The 25,579-nt window shown below is 34.7% G+C and overlaps 1 long non-coding RNA gene across 9 annotated transcripts in view; it reads right to left on the minus strand.

Annotated features, from left to right (window-relative positions):
- LOC147911813 (uncharacterized) overlaps window positions 1-15,618 on the minus strand; it is a 30,318-nt gene extending 14,700 nt beyond the window's left edge. For 3 of the 9 annotated variants that reach the window (XR_015550590.1, XR_015550584.1, XR_015550589.1), the window contains exons 1-2: window positions 15,477-15,618; window positions 13,776-13,875 (exon numbers count right to left, since the gene is read on the minus strand). This is a non-coding gene — a long non-coding RNA (uncharacterized LOC147911813). Of the gene's footprint in view, window positions 1-8,056; window positions 8,106-13,775; window positions 13,876-15,476 lie in introns of all 9 variants that reach the window. The other 6 variants (XR_015550588.1, XR_015550591.1, XR_015550585.1 and 3 more) reach the window with 3 other exon arrangements.
- Between the last annotated feature and the right edge of the window lie 9,961 nt (window positions 15,619-25,579).

Consider the following 25,579-nt stretch of genomic DNA (forward strand, 5'->3'; position numbering starts at 1 on the left):
CATATAAACTTTAGGATTCTTCTATTTCTGTGAAAAATGTCATTGTGTCTTTTATAGGGATTGCACTGAATCTATAGATTGCTTTAGGAAGTATGGACATCTTAACCATGTTAATTCTTCCAATCCAAGAGTATGGAATGTCTTCCATTTCTTTGTGTCTTCTTCAAATTCATTCAACAATGTTTTATGGTTTTCAGTGTATAGATCTTTTACCCCTTTGGTTAAGTTTATTCCTAGGTATTTTAGTCTTTTTGTTGCAATTGTAAATGGGATTGTAGTCTTAATTTCTCTTTCTACTACTTTGTTGTTAGTGTATAGAAGCGCAACTGATTTTTGTATGTTTATTTTGTATCCTGCAACTTTACCATATTCATTTATTATTTCTAAAAGATTTTTGGTGGATTCTTTAAGGTTTTCTATATATAAAACCATGTAATCTGCAAATAGTGACAGTTTCACTTCTTTTCCAATTTGGAATTCTTTTATTTCTTTTTCTTGCCTGATTGCTCTGGCTAGGACTTCTAATACTATGCTAAATAAGAGTGGCTAGAGTAGGCATCCTTGTCTGGTTCCTGTTCTGAGGGGGATAGCTTTCAGTTTTTCTCCATTGAGAATGATATTAGCTGTGGGTTTGTCATATATGGCCTTTACTATGTTGAGGTGCTGTCCTTCTATACCCATTTTATTCAGAGCTGTTATCATAAATGGATGCTATATCTTGTCAAATGTTTTCTTTGCTCCTATTGAGATGATCATGTGATTTTTATTCTTCATTTTGTTGATGTGGTATAGCACATTGATTGATTTGTGGATGTTGAACCATCTTTGCATCCCTGGAATAAATCCCACTTGATCATGGTGTATGATCTTTTTAATGAATTGCTGTATTCCTTTTACTAATATTTTGTTGAGGATTTTTGCATCTATGTTCATCAGTGATATTGGCCTGTACTTTTCTTTTTTTATATTGTCCTTCTCTGGTTTAGGTATCCGGGTAATGTTGGCTTTCTAGAATGAGTTATGAAGCTTCCTCTACTCTTCAATTTTTTGGAAGAGTTTGAGAAGGATAGGTATTAAGTCTTCTTTGAATGTTGGGTAGAATTCACCAGGGAAGCCGTCTGGTCCTGGACTTTTATTTTTGGGAGGTTTTTGATTGCTGTTTCGATCTCCTTACTGGTGATTGGTCTATTCAAATTCTCTACTTCTTCTTGATTCAGTTTTGGAAGGTTATATGACTCTAATAATTTATCCATTTCTCCTAGATTATCCAATTTTTTGGTGCATATCTTTTCATAGTATTCTCTTAAAATCTTTTGTATTTCTGAGGTGTCCATTGTAATTTCTCCTTTCATTTCTGATTTTACTTATTTGAGACTTCTCTCTTTTTTTTTTTGCTGAGTCTTGCTAAAAGTTTGTTAATTTTGTTTGTCTTTTCAAAGAAACAGCTCTTGGTTTCATTGATTTTTTTCTGTTGTTTTTTCAGTCTCTATTTCATTTATTTTTGCTCTGATTTTTATTATTTCCATCCTTCTACTGATGTTAGGCTTTGTCTGTTCTTCTTTTTCCAGTTCCTTTAGGTGTACTGTTAGATTGTTTATTTGAGTTTTTCTTGTTTGTTGAGGTAGGCCTGTATTGCTGTAAACGTCCCTCTTAGAACCACTTTTGCTGTATCCCACAAATTTGGGCATGTCATATCTTCATTTTCATTTGTCTCCAGGCATTTTTGATTTCTCCTTTGATTTCTCCATTGACCCAATCGTTGTTCAGTAGCATTTTGTTTAATCTCCACATATTTGTGGCTTTTCTGATTTTCTTCCTGTAGTTTATTTCTAGTTTCATACCATTCTGGACAGAAAAGATGCTTGGTTTTATTTCAATCTTCTTAAATTTATTGAAAGTTGTTTTGTGGCCTAATATGTGATCAATCCTGGAAAATGTTCCATGTGCATTTGGAAAGAATGTGTATTCTCTGGTTTTAGGATGGAATGTTCTGAATATATCTACTAAATCCATCTGGTCTAGTGTGTTGTTTAAGGCCAATGTTTCCTTATTGATCTGTTTGAATCTTCTATCCATTGGTGTAAGTGGAGTGTTAAAGTCCCCTACTATATTGTGTTACTGTCTATTTCTCCTTTTATGTCTGTTAATAATTGCTTTATATATTTAAGTACTCCTATGTCATATCACTATATATATTTTTTTAATTCCAATTTTCCCGTGTCATATTTTGGGATATATTTACTCTGTTTCTTTTCCTTTAGTGGTCTCACTAAAAATTTTAACATATATATATAACTTATCTAGCTCTAAGTTTAATTGATGTTTTTATCCTTTTCTGAAATAACAAAAGTTTTAGAATATTTTAGAGGTCGCCAATCATCATTTCACCTTATATATATGCCTTTGTTATAGTATACTGTAGTTGTATCTTGTTTTTTAACCTCACAAGACATTATTTTTATTGTTCATTGCAGATTGTTTTCTTGCAATGTCTACCATCAAGACATAGTGTTTATTTACCCTCCCTTTAATAATGGGCTAGTTTTAGGGACTTGCTTGACTACTATGTGGTAGAATTAACATTCTGTGACAGATCAGCTTAGCTTAGAAAAAGTTTTGAACTTTTCCTTTGACCTCTTGGCACACTCCTTCTCCTGCTGTTTTCTCTTGGGACACTTCCTCTCAGAATCCAGTTGCCATGCTGTGAAAAATCCATGACACGTGGAGAAGCTACATGCATTCTCTTTGAAAGACAGTCCCAGATGAGCCCAACCTTTGAGTTGTACCAGTTCTGGCAACAGAAATGTGAGTGAAGAAGACTCCAGATAATTTCAGTTCCCAAATGTTTAAAGTTACCCTAGCTATTCAATTATTTTAAGTTGAGACTCCAGCTATTTCAGAAGAGAGATAAGCCATCCCTGCAGTACCTTGTCTGAATTCTTATCCTACAATATTCATAAGCATAATTAATTGTCACTACTTTATATTATCAGAAAAGGGTGATTTCTATGCACAGCTGATAATCAGAACATCTTTTTAGATTTATTCACATAGTCAATAATTTCTCCATTATTCTATCATTTTACTTCTCCCATCTGCCATTTTTTTACCAAAGTATATTTGGCAGAATTTTCTTTAGTTAGGTTTAGTCAGTAGCAAATGTTTTCAGTTTTTATTTTCTGAAAATACCTTTATTTTACCTTTCTTTATTAAAATATGATTTTGCCAGTTACAGAATCCTAGGTTACCATGTGTCTTCTTTTAGCACACTGAATTTACTATTATACTGTAATCTGGGTTCTTTTCTACTCTAGAGAAGTAAAAATTATATCTTCCTCTATATATCTTATTATCTATTACATTTTTGTGCTTCAAATCTGGATAATCTTTTGGGATCTATCTTCCAGTTTACTAATTTTCTTCTCAGCTGAGTCAGATCTGTCATTTATCCTGTCTATTGAATCATAATTTTATTTCAATATATTTACTTATAGAGATTCTATTTTTACTTTTTCCAACCTGCTTGACTAAATTTTGTAATCTTTTGCTCAATAATCACATTTTCAAAACCTTCAAAAGATTTTTTTCAATTTCAAATATAAACACTTATAATTTGAGCCTGAGGATTTCAACATCTGAAAACACTGCAAGTCTGATTTGTTGTCAGCTGTTTCTTCTCATAATCTCTTGTTCTTATTTTTAAAATTTTTATTGTTTTGTTTTGCATGTTTTGTGATATTACTGATTTTTTCTTAGAAATATATCCATTGTCACTTCTTGGGGCATGAATGATCATGGATTCCTCCCCAGAAAATTTTTACAGTTGCTTCTGATGGGATTATCTGTATCACTGCCAGTTCTAGAGAACTTTAATTCTAGGAATGAATTGTTTTTGGACAAGCTAGGTAATGCAAATTCTTGATGAAAACTCACATATGGAAAGCTCATGTTTACAAATTCTAAGAGAAGTTATTTCTTCTTTACTCACACTTTTCGTTAAAGATAACTGAGTAAACTGGTTTATTTATTTATTTTTTCAATCTTACTTCTTTCTCTCTCCTTTAAATTGGATTATTTTTACTTATCTATTAAATTTACTCACTCTTTTATGCCTTATCTTCAACTGGCTATTAAGCTTCTCTAGTGAAATTTCATTTCAGCTATTATATTTTTAGGTTTTAGATTTTCCATTTGATTCTTTTTAATAGTTTCTATTCTTGGTTGACGTTTCCTATATGTCATACATTATGAGTATGTTTTTATTTATGTCCTTGAGTACAATAGCTGTTTTAAAATCTTTCTGATAATCTACATTTCTGGTTGTCTTGGTATTCTTTGATTACCTTTTCTTTTGAATAAGGGTCACATTTTCCTGTTTCTTCATATGCCTTAGTAATTTTTTGTTGTATCCTGTACTTTATTGTTGTATATTATAGAGACTCTAGATTCTATTTTCTTTCCTATGAAAGGTACTTGACTATTGGTTATTTTGGCTGAATCAGTCACAAAAGAATCTTATAAACTTGGGGGCACAGAGATTTTCTACACCTTTTGGTATAAGAGCTGGACCTTGGACATCGGTGAAATTACCAAACTAAATATTGACCTAAAGACCCCAACTGGCCAGTAGTTCTCCCCATTCTTGTTGATTGTGTACATCCCCTTGTATTAAGCTTCCCAAAAGTTATTTTATCATGTCACTCACTTACTTAAGAACCTACTGTGTTCCTACCGCTTCATGTTTAGTCTAAACTCTATATTTTGGCATTCATTTCTATCTACAATCTTACTATTTCTCTATCCTAGTCTGTCTTCTACTATTTCCCAATACAAATATTCAAAACAATATCAATTATATCATTCTCTTGTCTTCTGTTTTTACACATCTCGTTCTGTTCTTCAGCTCATGTCATGCCTCATGGTAAGGATTCTATAAGGATGCTTTTCTGCCTTGATTCTTTCATTCTCAATTCTATCCATCTTTCATGGACTAGCATAGATCCTAAGTACAGATACAATATGGTGTAGTACTTAATAACATTTTCTCTGTCACTTGCCAGAAGTATATAACCTTGAACAAATTACTTAGATGTGTGTGCCTCCATTTCCTTATTTGTAAATTTGGAATAATAATAGTAACTTATAATGTCTTTGAGATGATTTCATGAGTTAATATATAAGTATAGAATGGGGCTTGGTATATAGTAAGACATAATAGTTTTTTAGCTATATTTAACTCCTCCATGAAACCTTCCAAATCCATTCATTTATTCTGTCTCCCAATATTTATGGTGAGCTTATTTTGTGCCAAACTCTTCACAAAGTGTTGCCTGCAAAGCAATGAATAAGATACTGACTCTTACCTCAAGGAACTTATAGAAGAATTCATTAAGAGATAAGCACAGGATGCTCTGGAGCATGGAGCAGGGACACCAAAGTCAACCCAGAGGAAAAGTTAAGAGTGAATTGTTAAGAAAAGACTTGTTAAAAAATTGTTTAAGGGGCCGGCCCGGTGGCGTAGTGGTTAAGTTTGTGCACTCCACTTTGGTGGCCCAGAGTTCACGAGTTCAGATCCCCGGCATGGACCTATGCATTGCTTGTCAAGCCATGCTGTGGTGGCGTCCCACATACAAAATAGAGGAAGATTGGCACAGGCATTAGCTCAGGGACAATCTTCCTTACACACACAAAAAAATTGTTTAAAAAGAGAACTACAAGTAGTTCTTTGTGACTGTGGCATATAGTGGGAAGAAGAGAGAGGTAAGAGGTAAACTGGAAGAGATTGGAATGTACATAAATGATCCTAAATGATCTCATAAACTTATCATGACAAGATCTTTGACCCATTAGTTCTACTTGTCATTTGGAGCATTTTGAGAGAAATCTGTTGGCAACTTATTGTTATCCAGTTGTTATGATGGAAGAAATGCCCTTGGCACTTGTACAGCATTCATCCTTTCATTTTTTCCTCAAATATTAGCTTCCTAATATATGCTCAGCCATGTAGTAGATGAGGGATAGAGCAATAAATAAGACCTGATCCTTGCTTTCAAGGAACTCACATTTTATTGAGGTTCATGGACAAGTATTCAGGCAGTTACTATATAGAGTAAGAAAAACTGAGTTACAGGCAAGTGCAAGATGCTGAGGGAGTACAGAATGGGCACATAACCCAGTTGTATAAGTGCACTGTTTTAGATGCTGGAAAGGGCATAGTTCAGAAAGGGCTTTTTGGATGCTCCAACAATGCAGAGATCTGGTATTAGCCAGGTGAGGGGAGCAAGGAGAGTGAGGGAAATCCAAGCTCTGAGAAAAATATATGTGGCCTGGTCCATCTTCATCTTTCTCTTCTCTAGATACTGATCTTGTTTATTATCTGAGTTACTCATTTTGGGAGTAGATCATAATGCATCTTATACAGCCTTATTTTGTTTAGAATGACTATGCTAATTTTGTCTTTCTAGTGAAAATGTAAACTCCTTGTAATCAGAGATAATGCCAAGTAGTTTTTCCTATCACAATAGCAAGCAGCACTGGATAGGAAATAAATATTTACTGCATTAGTTTACTGAATTAATTGGTCAACATTCTCCCTCTTTTATTTAGTCTGCCCTAGGTTATTTTTCTAAAGGAAGCATACACTTCCCCCCACCCATCCCTATACAGAAAAACTCCCTCTAAGAAAAAAGGTGCTTTAAGCTTTTCAGTCTCTTAGATTTCTTTAATCTTTTTTACTTGCACTCTTCTAAAAGAACTGTATTACATCTACATTCTTTTCCAAATATAGAATCCTAAACTAAATGTGGTTCCATGTTCCACAGTAAGGATGTACTCAATGCCAAGTACAGACAGAAGATTACTTACATATTGCTTACTTCTGTCATTATGTCCTCATTATATTCTTAAATAATAGGTAGTGCATTCCTTACTAAGTCATTTTCTTTTAAATTTTATTTTGTCTCTTTTTAATGCTTATATGTGAAAATTCTGATTAATACCTAGCACATAGTGTACAGTATATCATGTTAGCCATTATTATTTTTCTCATCATTATAATCTTCCTCTCAAGCCATTTTCTAATATAATTTTCACTTCCATTTATTTGTATTTGTGTCACAGTGTTTGTATGACCTTATTCTGTCCTTTAATAAACTTCTTGTATTTAATGAATCAGTTTAAAATGTTATCTTGAATCTGTAACTCATTTTCTGTAATAGATCCAGAGGGCTGGAAGAGAGCTTCAACTTTTACAGAAATGGAAATAAACTCAGAAAAGTTTATTAATTTTCTCAAAGTCACACAGCTTGATAGTAGTGTCAAAAATCCTTAAGCTAAAAAAATATAGTATTAAATATTAATAGCCTGTTTTGGAGGACAGCAAAATCTTCCCAGAGTCTGTGAAATAACACCATAGCTACCTACACTAAAGACTAGCCTTAGAGAAAAATATGGAAAAGATTAAGACTCAGTAATATGGAAACATTAAAACAATGTTTTCAGTCATATAGTGACTCTTTCCTCCCTTTCTATAAATGATATCAATTTGGTAGAGAGGGAAATAAAATGTGCCTAATGCTATTTGTTCTTTGTGAGGCCATGTTGCTCATTATTCAGCATTTTGCCCCGTAGGCACTTTCAAATTGATAGTGTAATGACTTTTTCCACTATAATCCCAGGTACAGAAGTTAAGCTAATAGATCTACAATTTTCCAGGATCTTTCTCTTAGTAAAATTGGGCATTGAACTCTTTTTCAGACTTCTGGCACTTTCCGTGTTCTGGGCAACTTCCTCAAAATAGCAGCAAAGAGCTTTGCAATAACATGCACCATTGCCTTTAGGATCCTTAGTGTCCTATCATTAGGACCTTCTGATCCAAATGTCATCCAGAGTTTTCAAGTTATCTCCAACAATTTCTGTTCTTAACTTATTTTATCTCAGTGTGGTGTTGCATAGGCAGTTAGCTGACTACTTTAGACATAAGAGAAAGAAAAAATGAAGAATAAACCTAAAAGCATTTCTAAGCAATTGATCAAAATTTAATTTTTTTGAAACCCACCGTAATTTCAGATGTCTTCCTTTTCTTGTATTTTTAAAATTCTTCATTCCTGTAAGGAGTTCTTTTTTTTATTAACTGTTGAAATTATTGCTCCAGATCCCAAAGAACAATGGATGTATATTCTGTTAAGAAGTCAGTGGTCTTCAGATAGGGTATCAGCTCTGTTCCTGTTCTGCTGGTTGGCATACGTAAATTGCTATATGACTCATCTAATTGGATGAATGCATATTTGGATTACAGAATATTGGTTTAAACAAAAACAAAACAAAATATTGCTTTCCAACTATGCAGAAAATCACTTTAGCTCCAAGGATATAAATGTTTCTTTAGCAGATGGGGGAATTTCATGATTGTATATTAACAATAGGTGGGCTTTCCCAGTGTTCTTTAAATCCAATTGTATCTTAAGTGATCAATTTTTTTTTTTTAATAATTTTATTTATTTATTTATTTTTCCCCCAAAGCCCCAGTAGATAGTTGTATGTCATAGCTGCACATCCTTCTAGTTGCTGTATGTGGGACGCGGCCTCAGCATGGCCAGAGAAGCGATGTGTCGGTGCGCGCCCGGGATCCGAACCCAGGCCGCCAGCAGCGGAGCGCGCACACTTAACCGCTAAGCCACGGGGCCGGCCCCTTAAGTGATCAATTTTAATTATATCTTTTCCAACTTTCAAAATGTTTCCATTATGATCATATAGGAAATGAAAGCATTCTCCATTTTATCATCAGATCAGACTATCTATGAAACTTCAAGGCATCTAAATAACACTCATTATCCTCACCACTAGAAAATAAAATTTCAATTGTAGTTCTAACTAGGGAATATTTGGACGAGATAATTAAATGTTGTAAAGTTAGTGATGAAATTGACAGTGAGGAATAAAATGGATTTTAAGAATTTCTAGCAAAAGGATTTAGTAAATGCCACAACATAAGCTAGTACATAACTCTGCAGGATTACTTAAGCTTTTTTTCTAATAATGTAAAAAGCTTGAAGATTAAAAGATAAGTTAAAGGGAAAAAATCTGCCTGAAGATTCATAAATACTTCTTCCAGTTAGAAATCTTTGGACTAAATCTTTGCATAGTAATCAGTGACATAATGTTAAAGTTTCTATAAAAGAAGGCATACTAAATTAAATCAGGAAAAGTTTACAATAAACAAAAAATTCTATCTTAATATGCTGACCTCTGAATCAATAAATTGGTAGATAACTGTAAAGGCAAGCTCTCTGCAAATTCAGGTTGACAAACTGAGCAAACTCTTCCTTGGAGTGGCCAATGGAAAGGAAGAAATGATCTAGAATTTGAAGATGGTACAACTTGGCCTTTTAATATGGCAAGTCACAGTTTACATCTTAGTTCAGGCTGCTATAATAAAGTACCATAGTCTAGGTGGCTTATAAACAACGGAAATTTATTTCTCACAGTTCTGGGTACTGGAAGTCTGAGATCAGGGTGCCAGCATGGTTGGGTTCTGGTAAAAATCCTCTTCCAGGTTACAAACTGCTGACTTCTTGTAGTATCCTCACAGGGTGGAAAGAGAGCTAGTTAGCTCTCTGGCATCTTCTTATAAGGGCACTAATCCCCATTAATGAGGGCTCCATTGTGATGAGTTAATTACCTCCCCAAAGCTCCAAATACCATCACTTTGAGATTAGAATTTCAACATATGAATTTTGAGGGGACATAACATTTAGTCCATTGAAATCCATATTTTAGGCTTTAGTTTTATAATCACAAAGTGCATTGTAATTATTTCTGGCCATTTTGACCATGAGAATTTTGCATGATGATCCAGAGGTGAAAGTAGTTCTTATTTGTCTTTATGACATGATCCTCCTTTTCTTCTACCATTTGAAATAAAATTTATTTTTATTAATAATCTTTATCTGAGTATAAACTATTGAAAGATAAATGAAAGGCAATTCAATTAATTTTATTTTTAGTATAAACAGCTTCAGGCTTCAACATATGTTTTAATATTTCATTCAAAAACTAAAATATGCCATTACATGTATGATATTTTAATTGAAATCAATACACTTTCTCTATTACTCATGATTTCTTTCTTTCTTTCTTTCTTTTTTTTTTTGTGAGGAAGATCCGCCCTGAGCTAACATCCATGCCAATCCTCCTCTTTTTGCTGAGGAAGACTGGCCCTGGGCTAACATCCATGCCCATCTTCCTCCACTTTATATGGGACGCCGCCATAGCATGGCCTGACAAGCAATGCCTCGGTGTGCGCCCGGGATCCGAACCCGGGTCGCCAGCAGCAGAGCGTGTGCACTTAACCACTACGCCATGGGGCCGGCCCACTCATGATTTTTTGATGAAGAACACTGTACCACCTCACCCACTCAATTATTAGCCAAAAAAAATTTAAAAATTCACTTCATTTAAATTATTTTGAATGTCCTGAAAATATAAATCATAAAATTATTAAATTATATCTCTGGAATTATGAATAATATTCTCTAGATAAATAAACCAAGGGAATTGCCTCACTTTGGTAATTTTATTAGAAATCTCTTGGGTTATATAGGGTGATAGTACCAATTATAGCTCGTGAAACAGTGAAAAAGTAAACCTCAAAATATTTCACGAGTAGTCAGAAGAACAGAGTGTAATGGCATTATATATATCAGTTCTATGAACGTGTAGAAGAGCTATAATAAAATTGATTTGTAAAAGAGGATAATAACATTCATTTGTGGTCACCTCACAAAAAATGATTAATGTGAAATGTCTTAACTTCCAGGTAAATTTCCTGTGGCTCAAATTTGTGTTTAGTACTTTTTCCTAAGAACTTTTTCTTAGGAAGTGTAGTCCATGAAATGCCCAGGGTTACATAGTCAAATAAATCGGAGAGATGCTGCATACTCTATTCTCCTTCTCGGTAATTCAGTGTGCATTAGAATGTCACAGCCTTCTATAAATGTCCCAGTAAAGACATATGGTTCACCTTGAGTAAAGAAATGTTTCCTAAACTCATTTGATCCTGATGCCTTGTTTCTGTAATTCCTAACAACAGGCAACAAACTAGAGTCCCACATAAACCAGTTTGGGAAATGCTGCTGTGAAGGAAATGGTAGACTTGATGTTAACGTTGAAAGAGACATCTGAGATCATTTAGACAACAGATATATTTTACAGAGAAGGAGAAACTAAGTCTCATGAGAGATAACATATATCTGCCTGGCACATTGGCACATAGGCACATAGTGGCTACTTAAATATTGTCAGATAAACGAATGGGTGAATGAACGATAAGGGTAGGATTAGAACTCAAGCTTCGTGTTGCTCAGTCCATTGAACTTTTCAAAGGACTTACCTACCTTATTTTCTCTTAAGGACAGTGTAATCAGATCACTAGGGTCTTTTATAAAGGGAATTATTAGCTGTGTAGCCTTGGGCATATATTCTCTTTGAGAATCGGGATAATACTTCTCTTACGGGTTATTTATCAGTATTAATTGAGATGTCACACATGAGGAAGTGCTTACTACACAATGCACATCAGGTATTCAGTAAATTAATTTATTTTCATTTCTCTGATAATATTATCTACAAAATGATAGTGTCTATAATAGTATCATCCCATTTGCTAAAAATATTTTATGTATTTTTAAGATTCTAACATAGCATAAAGAGAACAAATGGTAAGTGTACAGCTTGCTGAATTTTAACAAGCTGAACAAACCTGGGTAAACAGTACTTAGGTTAATAAACAGAACCCCAAAAGACATCCCCATACCTCCTTCCATTCTCTACCCCTCAGGGCTATTTTATATAAATAAAATCATACAGTATATACTCTTCCGTGTTTGACTTTTTTTGCCTCAACATTATGTTTGTGAGATACATCCATGTTGTTGTATGTATTTATAAAGCATTGTTTGTCATTGCTGTATAGTATTATGTTATGTGAGTATACGATGGTTTATTTGTCCATTCTACTATCAATGGGCCTTGGATAGCTTCCAGAATGGGGTCATAATAAAGAGTTCTAAAGTGAACATTAATGCACATGTCCTGTGGTGAACATATACATGTATTTCTGTTGGATTCTACTTAGGGGTGGAATTTCTGGGTCATAGGGTATGTATGTGTTAGTAAATACCACTAAATAGTTTTCCAATGTTTGTAACAATTTATACTCCCACCAGGAGTGCATGAGCTTTCCAATACTTCCCAAAAGATTGAAACTAAAATTATAGCCATGGATTTAAAATAGAGTAACAAAATATAAAGTACATGAATCAGAGGGAGCAGGTATTAATGAAAGAACACTGGATTGACTGGTTTCTTGGTTCTAGTATAGGCTCTTCCATCTATTCTCTATGTGATCTTGGAAAAAACTATTATGGCACAGTTTTAACATCTGTAGATTCAGGCATTTGAAGGCCTACGGCTCCTCTCTTTAGAAAAATAAATAATTCATACACAAATATACTTTTGTATGTAATTTTGGGGGTGGACGTCATGGAGCCTATAGTGGGGGTGGTGATTGGGACTCATCATAAATCTTAGTTGAAAATATCGGAACTAGATGATACTTGAAGTCTCTTCCAGTGGTAACAACAGTAACAGAAATTTTTATGAAAGCCAACACACCAACAGTTACTTAAGGTTATATTTCAAACATATATTTGGTATAATAAAATATTTCCCAGGTAAATTGTAACTGATGGTGCCAGCAGAGATAAGTATTTCCAAATTAGTCATCATTAAAAAAAATAGTTTTAAATCATACTCAGCAAATATGGTTACAGAATCACTAAAAACCAATTGATAAAAACCCGAAACATAGATAATACTGTACTATTATTATTGAATGTCAATTTATGCCATCATTCCAATAAAATTATGAGGACATGGAAATAACTAGGTTCTCAAAAAGTTCTTGATATTATCCATTTTCTAAAAAGGATAGATTTGATATTGTTTCAAACCAAGGAAAATTTAACATTCTTTAAGTGAATTTAATTGACTGGGTATTTCTAGAGACGTCCTTTATGATATATTCAATAGAGCTGTTTCTCTGATAACAGTATTGCCTTTTGATTATTACACATTTTAATAGGAAAATATCCCCTTTATGAAATCACCTCTAAGTTTTTCAACCTAAAGTAACTGGGATGATTTGAAAAGCAATCAGAGGTCTTATCATCCAAAGTTTTACACCACAGTTCTTTATATTATTGTCAGCATTCATCACTCTTTAAGGACTTTAATTGCACATTAATAGGATGAAAACATTAAAGGCAATACATTAGCTAACCAGCACATGAGCCAGGATTCATTTGTCTGGCCACTTCATTATCATCCGCCTTAATGCTGATGGACAGTGGATCGCTAGAAGAAAGGGATGATGGATGGTAAAATACCAAATACAGAAGGGGACAGAGCTTGGGAGCATAAGACATGGAACTAAACTGGAAGCTTACTGTTGTAATGGGTTGGTTATCTATAGAGGAAACAAGTAGGATAGGGTTTAGGGAAGTATCTTGAAAAGAGATGTGATTTCCAAATTGCTGAGTGTAATAAGCTCATTTAAAACAAATACTTGAAAAGAGAACCATACCCTGCCTTTCCAGAAACAGTAAGAATAATCTGCATGATTATTTCTAGAGTTTAAAAATAGTGTATTGCAAGTATCCCCTTTACCTGTAGTGTTTAATAATAGAATAAATAACTCTAGTTAGGTGCTATCTTACCTGGGAGCCAGTGGCTGGACTATTTGAACCCTCCAATTGCCTTCTAGCAGCAGGACTTTTTAATATATTTTGCTTGGGACACAGAATAAACATTGTGCACCTGGAAATGTCAGCAAAAAACGCTTGCAATATTTTTCTACATTATTTTAATGAAAGATAACATTCTTTCATATAAAATTGCTAAGACTGCCCATGCTTGCCTTCAAAATAGAAATTCCTAAGGAAGGATCATTCAGACTCCCATCATCTTTGAAGAGTCAACTCTGGAAATCAATAGAAGCCAGAAAATGATTTCATATAAATCTGCTACAAAAAACTCACTATCCATTTATAACCAAGGGAATTTACAAAAAATTAAATTGTCATGTTTTCTCTCTTACATAGCTTTTGATGATGAAAACATTATACTGTGAAATTTTCATTCAGTATATGGTCCTTTTGCAGATCATCACGATATCCTTAGTTTGCTTGCAGTTATAATTGAACTCAGCTAGTCATTCTTTTTGTGGTACCTTTGAAGTTGGCTTTTTTTTTTTTCTGACAATAGATCTTTTACTAATTTGTTTTCCCCAACTTCTGCTGTATAAAACCTAATGTGGCAAATTTAATTTATCGGAATTTCATTCTTTACAGCAAGAATATCAAATACAAAAAAGAACCAAAAACACTTCCTCACTCCCAAGGTCATCAATAATCATAAATCATAAGAATCATAAAGCTTGACACTTGAAGAAGATCAATTGCCTCATCCTGATCTTTAAGAGTTTCACACTGAATCCTTGGTAATTATGAATGCATCATGGATTTATCTATCTACTATCCTTTTGGTCACTATTAATGTCAAATAGGATTTTATATTTTGTGGCAAAAAGCTCACCACATTTACCTTGTAATTTTCAGAGCAAATGTCCAGTGATTAAGGGGTGGGGTGGAGTAAGACATGATCCCTTCCAACTTGATTCTAGAAGTTGAATGTTAAAAGTCACCATATGCATGTGGAGATGTCACATGTTCTTTACATTTCAGGGTCTCTCTCTACAGAATCATATTATTAGTAATTACCAGTTAATATATAGGAGAGCTCTGGTCTGCCGCTTGCTTTCTCAGCAATCTCGGTGCATTCAAAATCTGGTTCTCAGTATTATGTGTCCTTGTAATCTGTGGCATTTTATGCGCCCTGATTTTCTAAAAGCATATATTCATGTTATATATGTATATAGATGGGTTTGATGCTGAGAAATGCTTTAGTTTGTTTGAAAAATCACTATTGTTTTAAAGTTTGAGTATGACTTTCTCCACAGATCAGGATCTATGATCACTACAGTAAATATCTATCACTGGCTTTGGGTGGGGTTGAGCTATATACAGTGTAAGACAGATGGAAGCTTCTCTACTAAACTGTCACTATTTTCAGCAATTAAAATTTTCCCTGAACGTGTGCCATATTTATATAATGTTATTGAAAGTTAATGGTACAAATGCAGAAGCAGTATATGTGAAAATTAACTGATTCATCCATCTGCCTATTGGATTCACATCTGAAGAGGCTGCTACACATCAGTTATTTTACCTAATAGGAAATTATTTCATTTTTACTTAACTAATCAGGCTTTTCCAGGTCCTTTAAGATAAAATTCAAGCTTTTCAACATGTTATTCAATGCCCATACACAATCTGGGACTCCTACTTCTCTAGCCTTACCTTTCGCTTTTCCTGTACATGAAACCTCTTCTTCAATTAAGCCAGGCTCCTATTGTTACCGAACCAAGTGGGCTCGCCTCCTGGTGAGCTAAATAAGAGACTACACCAGTGGAAGTTGTCTCACAAAGTCAAGTGTGTTTGCAGCAAATAGGAGACCATGCGGAATCATTTCCGAAGTCATGGCATCCCCGAACAAAGGGAAGCAAGGACCTTTTATTTTGGGTGGGGAATGAATATTCAAAAGGGAGAGGTGGGTATTCACTTGCGCAGGCTCAGTTGGAAAACATGCTTCCATATACACAGCAGGTTAAGGTAATGAGGCCTAATCTCCTCCTGGAGAGACTTTAGCATTAAAAATAAGGCAAAGGTCATGGGCGTAGCTCTTGTGGTGAGGCTTGGTCTGGTTCAGGGTGGTTGGTGATTGCATCTCCTTAACATAACAAAAGGGAAAAAAACATTTGGAAAAACAGTTAATGCTTCCAAGCCCACCCTTGAGTTCCTTGGGGCACTAGAGGCACTAGTTGGTGACAATATTGACTCCTGAAATTTAAATATATATATTTATATGTGTATTAAGCATTACTCTATGCTCAGAATATTTTACATTTGCTCGTAATGTTTGTATAACCAATCCAAATTCATTCAGTTACTCATTTATTCGATAACTGAAAACAGCAGCTATGTATATGGTTATGAATAAGATACCCAGATAAAGTCCTAATATATTTTTAACATATAATTCTTGTTTATTTTTTCTGACATGGTAGAAACAGGATTCAAGGACCCAAAATAAATAGCATGGGTTTTTTTCCTCTTTGCTAGATGGTTTCAAACTATGTCTTTTAGCAAGGAATACACATATTTTAGGGCCAGGATAATGCTTTGCCATTTTTAATCTCAGACATCTCCTTCCTAATCTTTTTACTGTAGAAGATTTCACATTAAAGAAGTTTTGAAAAAAACGGACTCCTAATGTGAGCCCTGGGGCCTCATAGGAATTCTGCTTTGGGGATGAAACTGTGGGCACTATGGGAGATCAAGATTTGGCCACCCTGAAATGTATCTCTTTACCTTGGTTGTTTTCTCTAGGGACATTTGACCTCTCCCACTAACTGCCTAATGAATTTGACATAGTAACTCCTTCCTGGAACAGATCTATCATGATGGCTGTAAAGATAATGTAGGATAAATGTTACAATAGGAAAGGCACCAACAAGCCCATCTTATTGGAAGTTCTGTCTCTCTGGCCACTCTCTGGATGGCCCTGTGAGGAGTTGCCAGACGCTCATTTACATTTATAAGGGAAATTTCCATTTGTAAAGGTATCTCCCTCTCTGTTTTGGGAAGAGGGGGGGATGGCCTCATTTCTAGAGGCTTATCAATGTGGAAGGTGAGGCCTTAAATCTGCATAATAACCTTACTCTTGTTTATTGTGCTTTAGTGGTAATCTCCTGTAACTGACTACCCCCACCCCCCAAAATCCTCCTTTGTCATTGGCTGAACATGGTATTTAAGACATGAATTTCTGCTATTGAGTTGAGAAATGCAGTGTCCCTGCTTTCTCCCATGTATACATGTTATTAAACTTGGTATTATTTTCTCCTGCTAACCTGTCTTGTTAATTATTTGGCCAGCCATAAGACCCTTAAGGAAAAGGGCAGAGGGAGATTCCTCCTCTTCCCCCAACAGTACCATGCATTCAGAAGTGGTTAAACTATGAACCAGTTAAATGACCTCAAATTAATATTCATTTTGAGATTATCATGCAATCCAAAAGAACAATGATTATTAGTTAGGTCAAGAATAGAAATTCTCAACAACCCCTGCTAATTTCTAAAATATCCAAGTAATGTCTTAGCAAAGACATGGAATCTATCAGTGGTACTACCAACTGTGGACAGTGAGGCCAAATACAAGAAGATAATTATTCCACTGAAAATATTTTTTTCTAGGCTCATAACTACCTTTAAGGGCAAGGGCTTTATATAATATGGCCTTTTTTAAAAATAAAGCTTTGAGTTGATTGTAGATTCACATGAAATTGTGAAAAATAATATACAGAGATCCCGGTGTACCTTTATCCAGTTTCCCCAATTGTAACATTTCACAAAACTATACTACAATATCTCAACCAAGATATTGCCATTGATATAAGCCGTCTATCTTATTTAGCTTTTCTCAGTTTTATTTGTACTCCTTTATGTGTATATTGCATGTGTTTAGTTGTATACAATTTTATGACATGTATTACGTCCTTAATTCACATAGTGATTGTGAGATTTATCCATGTTGTTGCAAGTTCATTCTTTTTCATTGCTATATACTATTCACATATACAAATATCCACATTTTATCCATTTTATTATTGATGAGATATTGTGCTTATTTCAAGTTTTAGTCTATTACCAAGAATATGGCCATGAATATTCTTATCTATTTCTTTTGGTACACCTGTATAAGTGTTTCTGTTGGGTATATACCTAGGAGTCAATTTGCTAGTCATAGGATATGTGTTCAGTTTTAGTAGATACTGCCAAGAGTAGTACCAATTTCCTCACTCACCAGCAGTGTATGGGATTCTTATTGCTCTCTGTATTATAACACTTGGTAATGTCAATATTGAAAATTACAGTCGTTCTGGATGCTGTGTACATTATCTCATTGTGATTTTAATTTGCATTTGCCTAAAGACTAATTAAACTAAGCATCTTTACATTTATTTATTGGACACTTGGATATTCTCTTATGAGTATTGTCTGTCCTTTTCTTACTGATTAGTGGGAATTCTTTATGCATTCCAGATATGATCCTATAGAACGTTTTAAGTCTTTTTTGTCTTAGGTTTTGAGAAACTAACTAGGATGTATCTTGTGGTTTTTTCTTCTACTTAAAAATCAACATTTAATGACTATTAATTAGTATAGTAATTTTTAAAATGTGAAAGTAAGGGTAATTTATTCAATTACTTTTGAAGCTGGCGAACAGTTAGCCATTGGTGATTAAGCAGCTAGTAACTATGGGGGATAGGAACTGACCACCTCAAAATATGTCTCTGCCTGAAAGACACTTTGGCCCTCACCCCCACTAACTAACCACAGGAGTTTGGGATGGGAGGCCTGCCCCCAGAACAGGCCATTACCATAGACATCTCCGGTATCTGGGTGGGTCCACGCTAAGCCCATTCTTAGTTCTGATTGCCCTTTACAAGAGACATTGGCATTCCTAAAGAAAATCTCCATTTGTAAAGGTGTCTTCTTCCCTGTACTAGGAAGAAGAGGGGGATGGCCTTACCTAGAAACTTATCAGAAGGGAAGGTGAGGACTTAAATCTGCATGATAAACTTACCTATTGTTAACTGTGTTGTTTAGGCAATATGTTATCTGGTTCCCACTAGGTTCCTACAAGTAACAGCCCCCTGGAGCCAGGGTCAGCATGGTAATGGATGCTTGAGCTATTTTTTTCAGGAACTGAACCCCTTGTCCACCTCAGGCGGATTGAGACTACCAACCCATCAACTTGCCCCACGCAGACATGTGTCTGATAAGCAAACTTTGATTGCAAGAGGTTGGAACTCCACCCTCAGGGCATGCTAATGCCGCCATTCTGTGAGCATGCATCCTACCAAGAGGCATGAAGCCTGACTGTGCTTGTGCTGATCATCAATTACCCCATCTCTCCTCACCTCCAATCATTTCAGACCACCTTGTCCCCTACCCCATAAATATCCCTGAGTCCCTATTTTCAGGGAAGCGGATTTGAGATTCATTCTCCTATTTCCACACTTGGATGCCTTGTGATTAATAAACCCTTTCTGCAATCTCATGTTCTCGGTGATTGGCTTTCTGCGCAGGGGGCAAAAACGGACTTGGTGCCGTAACATTTAAAAAAAATAAACATTAATATAAAACAAACTTTAAAATAAAACACAACATTTCTAGCCTTATATGTATATAATGGTCACCTGGGCATCTTTTTCAAAATATCCTGAAAAGGGAAATATCAAGTAAATTTTTCCTTTATATTGAAATCCTATTGATTTACACTCTGATCACTAAAAATTTGTGATAATCAATTTAACTAAATTGGTTTATCAGTTTCACAACATGGCAGTATGTATAACATTGTTATAAAAAATAAACTTTAGAATCATCCAATTACATACAATTTTATTTAATTCAACCTTCTTTTTATGAATCAGGTAGTATTGTTTGATTTCCTTTAGATTTTGAAAGTCATAAGTCTACCTTAAAATCTACTTTATAAACATTTATTTAAGTCAGAGGCCCAATCCTCCGTTTAGGTAAAATGAATGAAGCCCTAGGACATTTCATTTCCTACAGTGAAAATAGTTAAATAGACCTGTGAGAAAGTAACCTATGCCTTTTTGTGTATGATACTTTTTTTTAGTCAGATGATCCCTGTCGTACTTGTACTCATCTGTGTGTGCGCATGTGTTTAGCTCTATACAATTTTATCATATGTGTAGGCTTGTGTATCCACCACCACAATCAAGATACAGAATAGTTCTATCATTACAAGGACCCTTTGTGTTGCCCTTTAATAACCATTCCAACCTTCCTGAGGTATCCCACCCCCAATCCCTGACAACCACTAATCTGTTCTCTATCGCTATAATTTTGATATTTGAAGAATGTTATATAAATGGAATCCATTTCCATATGGAATCCAACGGAATCCATAATCTATAAATGGAATCACAAAATGGAATCATATATAAATGGAATCGTACGTAACTTTGTGAGATTGGCTTTTTCCTCATCATCATATCCTTGAAGTTCATTCAAGTTGTTATGTGTATCAATAGCTCATTTCTTTAATTTATGAGTAGTGTTCCATAGTAAGAATGAACCACAGTTTATCCATTCTTCCATTGAAAGATAACCGGGCTGTTTTCAGTCTTTGGCTATTACAAATAAAACTGCAATAAACATTCATGTACAGGTTTTTGTGTGAACATAAGTTTTCATTTCTTTGGGCTAAGAAAATACTGCCTAATCCAAGGCCATGAAGATTTCTATGTTGTTTTACTAATAGTTTTTTGCTTTTACCTCTTACATTTTGGTCTATGATCTATATTGAGTTAATATTTATATGCGGAATGAGGTAGATATCCAAATTCGTCCTTTTGCTTGTGGATATTTGATTGTCACGGCACTATTTTGAAGTCTATTCTTTTACCATTTGACTTTTTTTGGCACCCTTGTTAAAAATCCATTAGTTTACTTCTGGGCTCTCAATTATGTTCTTTTAATCTATATATCTATTTCTACAGCAATGTTACACTGACTTGGTTACTGTAGCTTTGTGGGAGATTTTAAAATCAGGAATTGTACACCTTCCCACTGTATTCTTTTTCCAGAATGTTTTGGCTATTCTGGGTCCTTTGAGTTTCCCTTATTAATTTTAGGATCACCTTGTCAGTTTCTACAAAGAAGCCAACTGGGACTCTGATAGGTATTTCATTGAGTCTGTAGATCAATTTGGGGAGTATTGCCATTTTAACAAAATTAAATCTTACAATCCATGAACATAGGACGTCTTTCCACTTATTTATATTTTCCTTAGCTGCTTTCAACAATATTTTGTAGTTTTCAGTGTACAAGCCATGTACTTCTTTTGTTAAACTTATTCCTAAGCATTTTTAATTATTTTATTTTATTATTATTGTTATTATTTGCTGAGGAAGATTAGCCCTGAGCTAACATCTGTGCCAATCTTCCTATACTTTATATGTGAGATGTTGCCACAGCATGGCTGATGAGTGGTGTAGGTCTGTGCCTGGGATCTGAACCTGCAAACCTGGGGCGCCAAAGTGGGGCACACCAAACTTAACCATGATGCCACAGGACCGGCCCCAGTATTTTTATTTTTTGATGCTATTTGAGTGAATTACTTTCTTAATTTCACTTTTGAAATTTCATGGCTAGTGTATAGAAATACGACTGATTTTTGATTTGGTCATGTATCCTTCAACATTGCTTAAACTGTTTTTAGCTTTGGTTAGAACCTCAATCCAATATTAGATAAGTGGCAAGAACAGACATCCCTGTTTTGTTCCTGACATTAGTGGCAAAGTTTTCAGTCTTGCATAATTAAGTATGATGCCAGCTGTAGATTTTCTGTAGATGCCCTTTATCAGGCTTAGAAAATTTCTTTCTATTTATGGTTTTTGAGACTTTTTTTAATAATGAGGGGGTTTTGAATTTCAGATGAATAATCAGTTATTAATTTCATTGACGATGCCTTGTATGTGATAAATCACTTTGCTCTTGCTGCTTTAAAGATTCTCTCTCTTTGTCTTCAGTTTGATTATGATGTGTGTATTTTTGGGCCACTTTGAGTTTATCCTACTTGGAGTTTGTTGAGCCTCTTAGATGTATGGATAAATGTTATTCATCAAACTTGGGACATTTTTGGTCATTATTTCTTCAAATATTCTTTCTGACTCTTTCTTGCTTCTTTTGGGAATCTAATTCTATATATGTTGGTATGCTTGATAGTTTGACACAGGTTTTTGAGGCTCTTTTTATATTTTTACAAAATTTTTTCTTTCTGTTTATCAGGCTAGATAATCTTTATTGACCTATCTTCAAGTTCACTGCTTATTCTGCCAGCTCAAATCTGAAGTTGAATTCCTCTAGTAAATTATTTTATTTTAGTTATTGTACTTAAAACACTAGAATTTCTATTTTTTAAATAATTATTATCGTATATGTGATAAGGATCTAGCATACAGTCATGCATTGCATAACGATGTTTCAGTCAATGACAGATTGCATATACGACAGTGGTCCCATAAGATTATAACGGAGCTGAAAAGTTCCTATCATCTAGTGAAGTCATAGCCATTGTAACATTGTAGCACAATGCAATACTCACATGTTTGTGGTGATGCTGGTGTAAGCAAACCTACTGTGCTGCCAGTCATATAAAAAAGTATAGCACATACAATTATGTATGGTACATAATACTTGATAATAATAATAAATGACTGTTACTGGTTTATGTATTTACTATACTATATTTTTCATCATTATTTTAGAGTGTACTCTCTCTACTTATTAAAAAAAGGTTACTGTAAAACAATATGCTGTGATATGCTGGCAGAAGTCTCATACATCTCGTGTTTACTGCATCTCTTGATTGTATCATTTTCTCTTGTACTTGAATTAATCTCATGTTGTTTGTTCATCATGGTCCCTAAGTGTACAAAATTTACTGCTAATCTTACCAGTAAGAGGCCACATCAAGTGATTGACCTGGAAAGAAAATTAAAATTGAGGAAGGACTACAAAGGTAGGAAATCAGTGATGATTATTGCTCAGCAGTCAGGCATGCCCCATTCCACCATAGCTACAACCTGGAAGAACAAGAACAAAGTGATGGATCTGTTAAAGGATCTGCTTCTTTGAAGGCAATGAGATTAACAAAATTTTGAGAAGAGCCTATATCAGACATTGAGAAACTTCTAAGGACCTGCATTAAAGACCAGACACGGAAGTGTATCCCTCTCAGCACCATGACAATCACAGCCAAAGCAAAGTTTGTTTGTGACTTTGAAAGAAAAGGCTGGACTCAACTACAATGTTGAATTTACTGCTAGCTCTGAGTGGTTTAAAGTATTCAAGAATTATTATTCATTACGTAATGTGAAAGTGAGTGGTGAGTGTATGAGTGCTGATGTGAAGGCAGCTGAAGAGGTTTTGGAAACTCTAGATTAGCTGATTGTGGAGGAAAATTACTCGTCAGAGCAGATATTCAATATGGATGAAACCTCCCTATTCTGGAAACAGTTGCCTGAGAGGACTTTCATCCATAAGGAGGTCAAATCAATGCCAGGTTTTGAGTCTTTTAAGGACAGGATAACAGTCTTGCATGGGGGCAATGTGTCAGGCTACAGATTGAAACCCTTTGTGATCTGGCACAGTAAGAACCCCAAGGCCTTCAAGTATATCAATAAGCACCCACTGCCAGTGTACTATGGGGGCAATGAGAAGTCATCAATGACCCAGCTCCTTTTTCAAGATGTCCTCCTATATTGCTATGCCAGTGAAATGGAGAAGTACTATTTGGAGAATATGATACCTTTCAAGGTTTTTCTTATTCTTGATAATCCTCCCAGATATTCTCCTTTTATTGATGATCTTCCTCCCAATATCAAAGCAGTGTTTCTCCCTTGAACACCACCTCTTTGATCCAACCAATGGATCAAGGAGTTATAGCAGCTTTTAAGGCCTACTACCTGAGGAAGACTTTTGTCCAGGCTATTGCTGCAACTGAGGAAGACACTGAGAAGACACTGATGCAATTCTGGAAGGATTACACATGTGACTGCATCAAGAACCTTGCTAGGGCTTGGAGTGATGTCACCAAGGAGTGTATGACTGGCATCTGGAAGAAGAAACTCAAGAGGTTTGATCACAACCTAAAAGGATTTTCCAAGGATGAGGAGGTTGCAAAAATCCAGAAGACTGTGGTTGAGAAGGCAAATAACTTTAACCTGGAAGTGGATGAGGACAATATTGAGAAGATCCTACAGGTGGTCCCTGAGGAATTGACTAATGATGAGTTGTTGGAACTGCAATAGGAATGTATAGCTGAGGAAGAGGTAAGAGTTAAGGAACCTGCAGGAGAAGAAAAAGAAGAAAAACCACCAAGAAAATTCACAGTGAAGGACTTAGCAGAAGATTTTGCAGACTTCAACATACTCCTTAAAAAGTTTGAAAACATGGACGCCAACACCAAAAAGTTTTCATTAATAAATAGGAATGTTCATGGTGCATTATCTGCTTACAAGCAAATTTATGATGAAAAAAAAAATAATAATCAAACCACCATGGACATATTTTTGAAAAGAGTGACACCTCCTCAAGAAGAGTCTCAGACAGGTCCTTCAGGAGGTATTCCAGAAAAAGGCATTGTTATCACAGGAAATGACAGCTCCACGATGTTATTGCCCCTGAAAACCATCCAGTGGGACAAGGTATGGAGGTAGAAGACAGTGATATTGATGATCTTGACCCTCTGTAGGCCTAAGATAATGTGTGTATTTGTGTCTAGTTTTTAACAAAAAAAGTTTAAAAAGTAAAAAAAAATTAATAGAAAAAAGCTTATAGAATAATGATACAAAAAAAGAAAATATTTTTGTACATCTGTACAATGTGTTTGTGTTTTAAGCTAAGTGTTATTACAAAAGAGTCAAAAAACTAAAAAAATTAAAAGTTCATAAAGGAAAAAAGTTACAGTCAATTAAGATTAATTTATTATTGAAGAAATTTGTTTTAATAAATTTAGTGTAGCCTAAGTGTACAGAAGTCTACAATAGTGTACATTAATGTCCTAGATCTTCACATCCACTCACCACTCACTCACTGACTCAGAGCAACTTCTAGTCCTGCAAGCTCCATTCATGGTAAGTACCCTATATAGGTGTACCACTTTTTATCTTTCACATCACATTTTAGTGTACCTTTTCTATGTTTAGATATGTTTAGATACACAAATCCATACCATTGTGTTACACTTGCCTACAGAATTCAGTATAGTAACATGCTGTACAGGTTTGTAGCCTAGGAGCAATAGGCTATACAATAAGCCTAGGTGTGTGATAGGCTATACCATCTAGGTCAGTGTAAGTACACTATGATGTTTGCACAACACCAAATCACCTAATGATGCATTTCTCAAAATGTATCCATGTCCTTAAGCTATGCATGACTGTACATGATATATAAAAGCCTCTGACAAATTATCAATAAAAAGACAAATAATGAATAAAAATGTAGAAAGGATTTGAATAGATATTTACACAAACATAGAAATTTCCAATAAACACTTGAACAGATGCTGTATATCATTACACATTATGGAAATGTAAATCAAAACCATAATGAGATACCACTAGCACGACTATAATATAAAAGATGGACAAAGATACTCAAATGAATTTTTTCAAAGTTACAAGAAAATAGCCTTTTCAATAAATGCTGCTAAAGCAATTGAACATCTACAGGCCAAAAAAAAAAAAATTTCAATCTAAACCTCACACTGCATATATTTAATACACATTTAAAGATCAATTC

The sequence above is a fragment of the Ceratotherium simum genome, chromosome X (assembly GCF_057802395.1).
Source record: "Ceratotherium simum simum isolate JZ-2026a chromosome X, ASM5780239v1, whole genome shotgun sequence".
NCBI classification, from domain to species: Eukaryota; Metazoa; Chordata; class Mammalia; order Perissodactyla; family Rhinocerotidae; genus Ceratotherium; species Ceratotherium simum.